Here is a 14542-nt window from a genome sequence, read left to right as displayed (position 1 = left end):
CTAAAAAAAATGTTAAACATAATTTAAATTTAGTACATGATGAATATAATTAAATTATATGTGCAAATGTTTAAATTATATGATAAAGTTTCATTATAATATAATATATTATAAATATAATTAACCCTATATTATATAAAAAGCCAGCTAATTTAAAATATATTACATTTAAATTGTTAATAATAATTGAGTACTATAGTTAGTATAGATAATAAATTTTGTTCATTAGATATATTATTAATTATAGTTCAAGTTTACTCACAATGATGGAAGTGGTTTAGTGGTGAAGGAGGTATTAAAAGAATGAATAAGAGCTTAAGGGTTCGTCACCCATCAGGAGAAGTTTTAATTTTTGAGAAAAGCTTAATAATTTGTGTAAACCGGACAAAGCAACCGGCTTGCGGCCAAACCAGTTCGATCCAGTTTTTAAAACACTGGCTAAAAGTTTTCACAACTCAAATACAACTATAAAATTATAGTAGTGTATCCTACGTACCACTAAGACTAAACTAATAGCTTGAATTTGCAATATGGCGGAGAGCCTACACAGCTTAGATATAACAACGCAATTATTAGGGGTACATGCGCTCTATCTACCACTAAGCTTAATAGTCCGGTTGTGTGAGCTTCCCACTGTTGGCCTACTTCAAAAGTGAAAGAAACCACATCCCTCCATATCTATAATTTCTCTCTCAATTCAAGTATGACCTACGATTGTAACAATTCATCTGATGACTAAATGGATAAAAATACATCTTAACACAATTGGGAGAATTTGACAATCATTATTAATATTTTGAGTTTAGATTATGTATTTTATTGGTTACAATAAATTGTAACTTTAGGATTTTAATTATGTGATTTTCAATAAAATACAATTTTTTAGGATTTTAATATTATATTTACTTCAAACTAAATTGATTGAAAAAATAAAAATAAAATAATAAGATGAAATGGTGGATTGTGTGTGCTCTTTCTTGAATAAGGATTGTGATAAAATAAATAAAAAATAAAAAATTGGTGTTAGACCATAAATAGTGCAATAAAGGGATGAATTTAAGGCATGAGCGCATATCCATCCCCCTTCCCCTAGCTAAGCAATAATTTGTAAATATTATGCAATTACTATTTAATTATGGTATTTTCATAATGTCAAAAAATAATTTCCCTAGAGTAAATTAGCCATAATATAAAATGTAACTATGGCAAAATAACATAAGGCCATGTTTGGTTGCCAGGATTCTGTCTGGGAAAGTAATCTGATTCCTTAAATTTTAAATTCCTGTGTTTGTTTCGGTTTTTAATCAAACCGGGAAAGAAATCTGAATCCGAGAACAAGGAAAGTTAGTACAACTTTCCAGGATTCTGAATCCTACACTAGATAGTGCCACCACTTTCTGTTTCTTGCTTCTCCAAGTCACAAGATTCCCCCCAACAAAGGTAAAATATCCTGCATTTGATTTCCTGTCATTCGGATTACCTGCCCAATCTGCATCAGTAAATCCATGTATTTCCAAGTGCTCATGTTTCTCAAACAGAAGTCCATGCTCTGTTGTCCCCTTCAAGTATCAGACGATCCTTATAGCTGCTTCCCAGTGTTCCTCTTGCGGTGCATGCATAAACTGACTTACTATTCCCACGGCGTAGGCAATGTCTGGCCTAGTGTGAGATAAATAAATCAATTTTCCAACTAGCCTCTGATATCTCCCTCTGTCCGCCAGTTTTGCTTCCTTTTTCATCTGTAATCCGTGATTTTGGACCATTGGAGTCTCTGCAGGCTTACCGTCTAACATCCCGACTTCTGCCAAGAGGTTGAGTATGTACTTCCTTTGATTTATGAAAATTCCCTTCTTCAACCTTAGCTCCTCAATTCCCAAGAAGTACTTAAGGAGTCCTAGATCCTGCATCTCGAATTCGGTGAATAAGTTTCTCCTTAGCTCGGTCATCTCCTTGTATCATCTCCGGTGATAATCATGTCATCTACATATATAATCAGACACGTAAGTTTACCTTCTCTCTTCTTGATGAATAGTGTGTGGTCGGAGTTGCTCTGTTTGTATCCATACTTCTTCATCACCTCAGTGAACCTTCCAAACCATGCCCTTGGAGATTGCTTAAGTCCATACAACGTATTTTTCAATTGGCACACCTCCTCAACCTGGAACTCATTGGTAAAACCGGGGGAGGCTCCATGAACACTGGTTTTGGTAGCTCCCCATGCAAGAAGACATTGGTCACATCGAACTGGTGAAGCGGCCAATCCTTGTTAGCAGCAATTGAAAATAACACTCTCAGAGTATTAATCTTCGCCACAGGTGAAAAAGTCTCATCACAGTCAATACCATAAGTCTGGGTGTATCCTTTTGCCACGAGTCTGGCTTTGTACCTTTCTATCGTGTCGTCCGGCCTTCGCTTTATAGTAAACACCCATCTGCACCCAACTGTCTTCACTCCTTCAGGCAACTTGCCCTTCACCCACGTGTTGTACCTCATCAGTGCTCTCATCTCTGTGATCATAGCATCCCTCCAGTGTTTGTGTTTCATCGCTTCCTCTGCCGATTGTGGAATATCTTCTTCTTCATACAATGCGGCTTCAAAGGCTCGTGCCATTTTAGCCAAATTCCCTTGCACGAAGTTTGCTACTCCATAACGGCTCTTCTTCCCAATCTTTTCGGGAGAATACTTCTTTGGTGGGATTCCTCTTGTCGTCTGATGAGGAAGAATATACCTCCCAGTGTCACTGTCCACTGTGTTGTCTTCTCCTAGATACTCTGTACTCATAGGGTTAGGAGAAACTGTATTTTCATTGGGACTTGGTTCAGGGATTACCTCGGATATCATTTTAGGAGGATCTATGGATCGCAGATGAGATGACTCTTGTGGTAAGATTTGCTCGGCGGCAATGACAACTAGTTCTGTTAGATCCTCAATCGAAGAGTTTGGAAGTGGCACAACCCAATTTAGGCAGTCCGATGAACTACATGGTTCACTCTCCCCCTCCCCCTGACTACTAAGGTGGGTCTAGTAGAAGAACTCGGTTTCTAGGAAATTACAGTTCATGGTGGTGGTGATTTTTTTTGTGTGGGGGTCGAAGCATCGGTATCTCTTCTGGTTTATCCCATACCCAAGGAAGACACATTTGGTTGCACAGGGTGATAGTTTGGTTCTCTCGTGTTTCGGGATATGGACATAGAAGGTGCAACCGAAAACTTTTGGGGAAAGGTTTAGGTGTTGAGGAACTTTGGTCTTTGTGGATAGGATATCAAGTGGGGTTTTCTTGTTGAGAATTTTTGTAGGAAGTCGGTTCATGAGGAAGACAGATGTGGCTATGGCTTCGGGCCAAAAATATTTTGGTACTTTAGATTCGATCATTATGGCTCGGGTCATCTCGAGGATTGTTCTATTTTTCCTTTCGGCTACCCCATTATGTTCTGGTGTGTAGGCACAAGATGTTTGGTGGATTATTCCCTTGTCTTTATAAAACTGGGTCATTGAACCGTTAAGGAATTCTCTCCCATTGTCTGATCTAAGGGGTTTTGATCGTGGTCTGGAATTGGTTTTGGATCATTTTATAGAAAAGGATAAATTGTCGACAACTTCAGATTTATGTTTTAAAAAATATATCCAAGTCATGCTAGTGCAATCATCCACAAATATCACAAAATAATGAAAACTGCCCCCACCAGTAATTGGTGTGGGAACCCACACATCAGAATGTATCAAGGAAAAAATGGTTTCATACAAGTGTTTGTAGGTTTAAAAGACTGTCTATGGCTCTTCGCCAAAACACATGTTTCACATGAAAATCAGCATGAATTGAAATGTTCGGAAAAAAAAAGTTTGAAGTAACCAGGAGAAGGGTGTCCTAGTCATCGCTGCCACAACCAAATTTCTTGTTTCGTGGATCCGTGAGCCAGCATCGCATTGCCATGTTGAACTATCTCATCCACATAGTAAAGTCCTTGCTTCTCAGTGTCATGCACAAGAATCCTCCTCGTCTGAATATCCTGTAACATACAAAAAGTGGGGTGCATCAGAAGTGTACAATTCAGATCTCTAATCACATAACTAATAGACATCAATCTCTGAGATAATGTAAGAACATGTAAACAGTCCGACAAACGGAGTGTAGGGGATATATCAATGGTTCCTGACCCAATAACAGTAGTCAATTCTCCATTTGCAGTCTCAATATATGTATCAATGACTGTATCATATCTACTAAAATCATCTCTATTGGGGGTCATAGCGTCTGTGGCTCCACAATAAAAAATCTAACCCTTAGTTCTTGTTCTATCATCATTATAAACATGAAATGCAGCGGAAACATTTTCTAGAGGTGAAAAAGAGTTTTTTGACACAAAACTACACATATTTGGGCTTTTTCAGGATTTAATCAAAGTATGGGGCGGTTGTTTATATATCACACAGCCTGGGGGTCTCTTTTTAATAGAGTGGGGTATATTATGAGATAAGTATTTTTCATGGGTTTCAAAATTATAATTTCGATCAATACTAGGGTTTGGTTCAAAACCAAACCCTTTACCTCTATCGCCGGCGCCGCTTCTCATTTCCTCTGCCCTCTCGGCGAAATTGCCGATCCCCCGCACGCCACCGCCGCTGGTCGAAGCTCCCGGCGGCTTCCCTTGGTCAGCCGCCGCCGGTTCGTTCATTCCGGTAGCAAATTGCCCCTGCTGCCCTCCTCCATTGACGGCGACCGCCACCTTCGCCTGAGCTCGTGCCTTCTGCTTCTCCTCCCACCACTCCGGATATCTGATTAAGAGGAAGCATTCCTCCCGGGTATGCCTAGGTTTCCCGCAATGAGAGCAGATCAATCAAGATTTGTCCGGCTTGCTTCCCGGTCGGTGGGTGGCTGTGGTGGGTCGTGGCGGTCCGCGAGAGTTAGGGCGGTGGCTCTGGGGGGCGAGACCGTGCCCAATTCCTCCACCGGATTTCGAATCGGTTCCTCCGCCGTCGATATCTCCAGTGGTTTGAGAGGATGTATTGATGCTCCTCCGGGCAGCTTCTCGCTTCACCCAGCCGTAGGCTTCTTCAAGGGATGTATTTGATTCATCTTTGAGGATGTCTCTCCTAATTGAGTTATACTCTTGATTCAGTCCGGTTAAGAATTTGATCAATCACTTGCTGTTGGAGAATTCACGAAATTGGTCGACGCCTTTGTCACAGCACGTGATTGGTTGCTTCTGGCAGCGATCAATATTGATCCACAACCCATTTATTTTCCGGTAGTATGTCTCCAGATCGAGATTTCCTTGTCTAATGTTGATTGCCTTTTCTTCCAGGTCATAGATGAGATACGGATCTGCCTTGCTTTCATAAGTTACCCTGAGGCTATCCCATAACGCCTTCGAGGTTAGGTGATGTGCAAAGTCGCTGATAATATCGTCTTCGATATTGTCGACGATCCATGAAAAGACGACCAGATTGTCTTTCTCCCAGTCGTCGTACCCCTTGCTTCCGGGTTTAGGAGGGTCCTTCCTGATGTACGAGTAGGCCCCTCGGCCTCCTATCTTCACTTTCATCGATCATGACCAGATTTGGTAATTATTTCCGTTCAGTTTGAACGGAACGATGATGTTCTTGTTGTTCCTCAATTTTGTTGACGTTGTCTGATCAGTTTTTGTATCCTCCTCGGTGTCTGACATTGTTTCTGATGTAGGATTTGATTTCTGTGGTTGCTTTTGGCTATGGGGTCGAGAGTTTGGTATGTTGTGGCTATGATGATATTGTTCTGAGCCAAGATTTAACCTGCTCTGATACCATGATTAAAGGATCGGTAGAAAATATGTGTATTATTTCTTGATGATTTACATTGTACACATAGTACCAATATATAGTGCTAAGGATTCCTATACATGATAAACCTAATTAGCATAATTACATTGATTACAATCTTCTATCTTTGGTAAGGAAATATGCTCTTGTATCTTTTGTCTGATATTGTGCAATCTTCTCCAACATAAATTGTACCCAAATCAATAAATGCCTATTCATGTTCACGACAAATGCAAAACCAAAAAATTACTTTCGTTTTCCCCAAACATTTGAGTAGTCCAATATAATAAAATAAAATAAGTGACATGGTTTAAGTCATGTCATAATCATAATCGAAATTAAGCCTTAAAACAATACAAATTGCAGCAAAATCAATACAATAACAAAAGTACCTCTTGATGATTAACTAAAACAATCAAATGCTTCACACGACCAATATTCGTAAATGGATTTGAATAAAAACTAAAAGTCATAAACGTACTCCACTTAATTGGACTCTTTATGCATTTTGTTTTTAAAATTAATTTAAAATAAATATTAACATATTAACTTTTTGATGAAGCTGCTCGAAAATGCGTGAGATTTTATCATAAATCTTACAAATCACATTTTTAGTAAGTATTATTTAAAAAGAAATAATATGGCAATTTGGTTAGGGAAAAGATATGCTAATAGTAAACCGATTGAACTAAAACACATCGACACAGCTTCAATACAGTTTCAATACCATATCAACAAAGTGTAAAATTTTAAGATTTTAATGTCAACACAATATTAACACAGCATCAATCATTGACTACCGTTGAAATTCTGTTGGTATTTTCCTATTGATGTTTTTTTTTTTTCTGTTGACATTTTTCAATGATCCAGATCATAGTTTTGAGTTTGTACAATATTTAAAGTTTTCATTTGATCACATCCCTCCATATATATTTATATGTCTGCGGTTAGAGCGACAAGATACATTTCAATTATGACTGATCAAAATAATGAGTAATTAAAATTGGAATGAAAAAATTAAAATTTACAAGTACAACATATATAAATAGGTAGTCCGCGTGCGTGGTATATAAGCTACATTTCTCGCCGCCCCAACAACTTATATTGTAGTTGTTTCTAGAGACAACGATACTAAAAATATCTCATAATTATCAACAATATATTGCCCCCCATCATTAAAATTATGGCTTTGCCACTGTCCATATATATAGATTTATATGTTTGCGCGTATAAAAACAAGATGGCATTCACTAATTAAAATTGAAATGGGTAATATTGAGGTATTTTAAAAATGAACTCTAGTGCAAGAAATTTCTATTCAAAAAAAGTTTGTTAATTCATTCCAATAGTAGATTGCTTGCAACAAGGTGATACAACCATATATATGTTTTCTATCATTGCGGAGCTTCGGCATTTTGATCGACAATGAGATGTGGAGGGGCAAGGCCGACAAAGCTCGCAATGTCGGCTGCAACGCTGTGGCGCATGATATAGTGATGGAGATTGGGGAGTAAGAAGAAGGGGCGCACCATTTAATCCTTTGATGCAAAATAGGTAAAATAAGAGACACACAGAAAGAAAATGTGTGTTAGTGGAAAATGGGTCTCACCTCATTACATTAGAGAAATGAGAAGTTTCCTAAAATAGAAAGTTTTTATTTATAAGAAAATGGCCAAAAATGAATGAGATTCTATTTTTAAGAAAAAAGTTTGGTTTTTCTCACAAACTATAAAAGTTGCGCCTAAAGTCTCTAACTTTATCGGATCGTGCAAATTTCCCATACTACCCGATCCGACGACATATTTCCGTTAAAAAATTATCCCACGTGGCATGTCGGAAGTGTGACTTGGAAAAATTTCTGAAAAAATGCACGATCAGGTAGTTTGGGAAATTTGCACGATCCGATAAAGTTCGTGACTTTAGGCGCAACTTTTATAGTTTGTGAGAAAAACCAAACTTTCACCAAAGTTTGTGACTTTTTAAGCAATTTACCCTTTTAGATATACGAGTTTTAGAAGCTATATCATTTTTCATAATGTTAATATTATCTTAAATAAACCATTAAAAAAATTGACACTACATTTTAAGTTCAAAATGATATATGATAAGATGAACAATTGATTTTGTCTGATAACAAGAGATAAGAGCATCAGCAGCGTGTCTCGCTGATGATCCATGGAGACATCAATGGTGGACGACTGGTTGTGTTATTCTCGAGATCAATAGTAACGATTTTGTGTATGATTGTCGTGTTCGCAGATTCATCCGCAAGCTGTATGGGTTCCGCAAAGGGGTCACAAGATTTTGAATATAGAGGTAACCAGTGGCGGATCCAGCCGCAAAGGGGTCACAAGATTTTGCCGCCCTTAGGTAAACAGATCGATACAATAATGAGGCAGAAAAAGGCGACAGCAAGATAAGCTATGTAGCGACAATGAGACCATTTCCTTTAGGTTGAGAAGTCGTCTACCTTTTTCTCCATTTTCGCGAGATGGTTTCCGGCCTCATCATATGCCTTAGACAAGTTAAGGCCCAGAGCAGGCAGCTCTGCCGGCCCTTCTCTGGCCGCCACTGTCACTCTGTCCAGGATCCGGACGAGGTACGATGCCAGGGCACCACTCTCCGCATCCCGGCAGAGATTACCGGCGATGCGGCTCTGGACCAGTGTCTTCCCAACAGTAGCAATCTCGCCCACGATCTTTAACTTCTCCTCGGTCGTTTTCTCTGAAAATGCAGTGGCGGATCCAGCCCTTCGAAACGGAGGGGGCGAAATTTATTAAAATTATATAAAAAATAAATATAATATTTAATATATATTTTAATAATAAAATAATACTTTCCCTTCTCAAAACAATGTCATCTCTATATTTTATCTCTCTTACTCTACTTTCTATTCATTAACTCACAAAAAAATATTACTCCCTCCGTCCCATTGAAGATGACTCACTTTCCTTTTTAGTTTGTCTCAACTAAGATGACCCATTACTTAAAATGGAAACACATTTATCTCTACTTTATTCCATCTCTCTTACTTTACTCTCTCCTCTCAACACACAAAATAAATTTGCATAAAATCCCGTGCCGTCCAAGAAAGGGGTCATCTTCCTTGGAACGGATGAAGTATATAAAATCCCGAAATTTAAATATTTTATATTTATTGGGTGGAGGGAGTATATTAATATTGATGTATCACTCTGTGAAATTAATTTCTACAAGTACCCATATCTTAAAAGTATTTTAAAATTCTTTTATTATAAATAATTGAAGAATAAACTTTGCTTGATGTCATAAAATTATACTAGGAATATCAAAGGCCAAATTATAAAAAATTAATAAAAAAATATATAATAAAGATAAGAGTAAGTGATATGTTTAGTACAATTGGATTAAATGTATAATTTGAGGTAATACTATTCATTTTTACATTTTATCTATAATATAATTGAGTATAATTTTCTAAAATATAGTATATACAATTTTCCAAGTAAAGTATAATTAAAAAAAAATGTGCATTCCATATTGTAAATTATTGTACTTTAAGTAAAATATATGGGCCCTTCTATAGATTTAGCCCAACAAAAGATCAATTCATTAAACCTTATCTTTCTCCAAATAAGCCCAATGGTCATCTTCTTCCCAAGCTTCCTTCCCCATTTCACCGAACGAACCCCAATCTCAATTACCGTCGGCGTCGTTTATTCAAATTACCTTCTCCTCTCAATTCTCAAGTCACCTTCTCATCTTGGAAGGTTCTCCACGGCCACTCACTTCATCACAGGTTTTCTTCCTCCTCAATTTTTTTCGACGGAGGGGGCGACCATGGCTTTTTCCGGCCAACCCATAGGACAAATTTGACCCTCTTGGCCGCCGGGGGAGGGGCGACCGCCACCCCCTGCCCCCCCCCCCCCCCCCGGATCCACCACTGGTTGGGAGGTGTTGACGGAAACCTTTTTCACCTCACTGTGTTTGCCGCCCTCAGGTAAACAGATCGATACAATAATGAGGCAGAAAAAGGCGACAGCAGGATAAGCTATGTAGCGACAATGAGACCATTTCCTTTCAGTTGAGAAGTCGTCTACCTTTTTCTCCATTTTTGCGAGATGGTTTCCGGCCTCATCATATGCCTTAGACAAGTTAAGGCCCAGAGCAGGCAGCTCTGCCGGCCCTTCTCTGGCCGCCACCGTCACTCTGTCCAGGATCCGGACGAGGTACGAGGCCGCATCCCGGCAGAGATTACCGGCGATGCGGCTCTGGACCAGTGTCTTCCCAACAGTAGCAATTTCGCCCACGATCTTTAACTTCTCTTCGGTCGTTTTCTCTGAAAATGCAGTGGCGGATCCAGCCCTTCGAAACGTAAGATTATATAAAAAATAAATATAATATTTAATATATATTTTAATATTAAAATAATACTTTCCCTTCTCAAAACAATGTCATCTCTATATTTTATCTCTCTTACTCTACTTTCTATTCATTAACTCACAAAAAAATATTACTCCCTCCGTCCCATTGAAAATGACCCACTTTCCTTTTTAGTTTGTCTCAACTAAGATGATCCATTAGAGCATCCACTATAGGTGGACAACTTTTGGTGGACAACTTTTTTTTTTTGTCCATAGCCCCATTTTATTTGTCCACAGCCACAAAAAAAAGTGTCCGCAGCAATAGTGGACACTTTTGGTGGACAACTTTCACTTTATTTTTCTTGTTGTATATTTTAATTCAATTACAAATTATCGGACTAAAAATAATTCGAGAAAAACGGCTAGTGCAATAAAATTAAAATTGAAAACTAAATTTTCGTCGGATTAAAGTGAGAGGAAAATTACAACGAAAATTTGATCTACGGAAATCACACATGTTGTTCATGCTACGCCGCATCCCCTACGTGCCCAGATCTCTTCGATCAAATCGACCTGGAGTTGGTCATGGGCTGTGCTCCGGCGTATATCAGCGAAACGTTGGATCAGATATTCATTACTACGTGGTACACCCATATGTATCGGCGCGGAGGCAACACCGTGACTTGTACTTGCACCATCTTCCGGCGCCCAACGTTCTGCAGCAAATCCTTCATCTTCTATTATCATATTGTGCAATATGATACACGCTACCATGATATCTGCGACATCATCTTCGTGCCACACTCGTGCCGGGCAGCGTAGAATGGCCCATCGCGCTTGGAGCACACCAAAAGCTCGCTCAACATCTTTCCTAGCGGCCTCTTGTTTGCGCGCAAAATATTGTCTCTTCGCTCCAGCCGGTTGCCGAAGTGTCTTGACGAATACGGGCCAACGAGGGTATATTCCATCTGCCAAATAGTATCCCCTGCGATACTGCGTGCCGTTTGCTACAAAACTGATCTCTGAACCCTCTCCCCGGCACTCATCATTGAAGATAGGCGACGACTGCAGAACGTTGATGTCGTTGTTCGAACCTGCAACACCGAAATATGCATGCCAGATCCGCAAACGGTAGTCAGCAACGGCTTCGAGGATCATCGACGGATGTTTCTGCTTGAAACCGGTAGTGAACTGGCCTTTCCACGCCACCGGGCAGTTTTTCCACTCCCAATGCATGCAATCAATGCTGCCCATCATCCCGGGGAAACTGTGCACCGCACCGTGCATATCTAGCAGTCTCTGGCACTCATCAGGGGTTGGCTTTCGTAGGAACTCCGGACCAAAGACTTGCCGAATGCCCTTACAAAACTGCCGGAGCACATTTAGACTAGTCGTCTCACCCATCTGTAGGTATTCGTCGAACATATCAGCCGGTCCGGCATAGGCAAGCTGCCTAATTGCAGAGGTGCATTTCTGCAAAGTAGACAGACCGATCCGGCCAGTGCAATCACTCCGGAGCGTGAAGCACTCGAACCGGTCTGCCAATGTCGTCGCTATATGGGTAAATAGCGGTCGCGACATTCTGAAACGCCGACGAAAAATCTCAGCCGGGTAACGAGGCTCATCGCTAAAGTAGTCGGCCATAAGCCGCTCAGCCGCTCCGACATGGTCTCGTGGGATTGTCCGACGATGACGAATCTCACGAGGGATCGCCGCCGCCGCCGCCTCCTCGTTGGCCTCCCTCTGCACCTCTTGAATCAAAGAATCTCATGCTTGATTCCACAAATCATCCATAATTGAAAAGTTTTTAGAGATAGAAAATTTGGATAGAGAGTGAAGAAGTGTGTGGAGAGAAGATGAAAATGGGAGGAATATTTATAAAAAAACCTTTATAAATTCGAATTTAAAAAAAAAAGGAAAATCGGCGGACCGCCGCGGCGGTGTCGCCGCGCAATAGGTAGGCGCGGCGGCCGCCGCTTTTCTCTCTCCAACGCCCCATCCTCGCCGCAAAGCCGGCGAACGTCCGTCCGCCCCCTATAGATCGCCGCGGCTAAGCCGGGAAGGGGGCGGCCGGCGCGGCGGTGCTATAGTGGATGCTCTTACTTAAAATGGAAACACCTTTATCTCTACTTTATTCTACTCTCTTACTTTACTTTACTTTTTCCGGCCAACCCATATGACAAATTCGACCCTCTTGGCCGCCGGGGAGGGGCAACCGCCCCCTTCGCCCGCCCCCCACCCCCCCCCCCCCCCCCCGGGCCTCGCCACTGGTCAGGTAATGTGACATTTTGTGATTATCATAGTTTACCATTTAAAACAACCATATATGATATTATAATCACTTGAAAATTATTCCCATCTTACAGGGAAAATAAAGTGTTTTTCATTATTCCTTTGTTTTTCTTTTATATATGTGACCTTTGGAGAATGCTACTACTCTGCCCACACATTATACTCAAGATTAGATTATTTTATTCAATGTTTATTATTGTAATAGCCTTGAGTCAGTAACATCTAATTTACTTTCTAGCACTGTAGTAGGAATAATAGCTAGTCTGTATCTTCTTAACAGAATAATGTGTTTTATGATCATTCATTTTATATATTGTGATCATTCTTCTATTCATGCTAATGGTAAATTTTGTGAAGATGACTGATCTTGATTTTTATTGGGAAATTTCTCCAATACATTTTTTTATTATTATTGTTATAAATGTGTCATCAATTAATAATTTATTAGGAAAATCTTAATGTGATTATTAAATTTACTAATCATAATAATATAATGACTATTATCATAATGTAATTTCAATTTTAATGATTATATTATAATAATCATTATAATATGTCCTCACGAGAACGTAATAAAGGCGATCGTAATAAAATGGTAAAGGGCGTGGGGTAAATGGAGAGTTTTCATAAATAAATGAGATGGGGCAGATGAAAATGACAAATTCAAATTGAGCAAATTTTTACGAAATTGAAGGAATAATTGCTAAATGTAGGATAAGTGTTCATATAGTAAAAAATGTGTCACGAATAAGAACACTTGTCATGGAATTGCTATCAACATCTTCATTTTTGCATATCAAAATTGTCAATCTAATCTAAGTTCCTTTTAGAAATCTTATAACGAATTGTCAATCTAATCTAAGTTCCTTTTAGAAATCTTATAACGAATTGTGTTGTGATTCTATTCTTATAAGGTATTATAAGCTAGCATTAACATGTAAAAAGTACATATTTAATTTCATCCACGAAAAAAGTATGATATGATGTGAATTAGGCACGAGTTCGAGTATACATAGTTTGAAAACATGGGCTAAATTCAAACACTTTTCAAATTCATGCATTTTCTTATAGATTTTTTTACACATCATTAATCTAAATTAAATTTTAATTTGTGTATTTACATGCAGTACATGATAGTATATCCTTAATTAGGTTCTCTTTATTGTAGTTGGGCAAAGTTTTAGAGGGTGTTTGACTAAGCTTATTTTAGGATGCTTATAATAAGCTTCACGACTTATAAGATGCAATGTGTCAAGAGTTCGTAAGTTGTCAAAGTGTTCGGACTCTTAGAGGTTTGCACGCTTTAGGACTCTTTAATTTCATTTACCAGATTTTAAAATAGTAAATTACACCCATTTAATTTCATTTGCCAAATTTTAAACTAATAAATAACACTCGTTTAATGTCATTTGCCGGATTTAAAAATAGTAAATCACCCATTAATGTCATTTAGAGCTAGTTACTTTCCTTTTCATCTCCAAACAATTTAATTAATGTGCCTTTTGATATTCTAAATAAATGTATTGCCTTCGACTTTCTTAAATGAGATGTTTATTTTTGGTATAAGATTATAAAAAGTGGTGTTTAGTTAATTAAATACTATATGAGAGGGAGCTTGCGGGATTTGTGCCCAAACATAATACATGGATCGTTTGTAGTGTCATACTCTATCCGTTTATAAAGTAGTGCTCTGTTTGATCATTTTGGTCCATCCATAATTTGTGGTCTCATTCTATTTTTTTATTAACTACTCTTTCACACAAATTTGGCTTAAGCTGGTGCTACTGATGCATGTACCACATGTATAAGATACGATACTCTAATATATAGTCATTACTGATACATACCAACATGTAGTATAAAAGTGAGAAATATATTTAATGAAACTGTAGATCATATATCATATAGGTAAATGCTCTACTACTTTAGTCAACAAATGGGCTCTCAAAAATGGAGTTTGTTCCAACTTCTAACCAATCTTAAACCCTAATTCTAAGAAAAGTAAAGGCAACGCGCAAATTTCTCATTCCAAAAAATACTAATCTTAGCAACCCTCTCTCCCATCCACAAACCACCAAAATTCAACACAATCTCCTTCATCCTTTGCCCTC

Source organism: Salvia hispanica, chromosome 3, assembly GCF_029641045.1.
Source record: "Salvia hispanica isolate PSC_SH4W2 chromosome 3, Shi_PSC_v1, whole genome shotgun sequence".
NCBI classification, from domain to species: Eukaryota; Viridiplantae; Streptophyta; class Magnoliopsida; order Lamiales; family Lamiaceae; genus Salvia; species Salvia hispanica.
Note: the sequence above shows the minus strand (reverse complement) of the source record.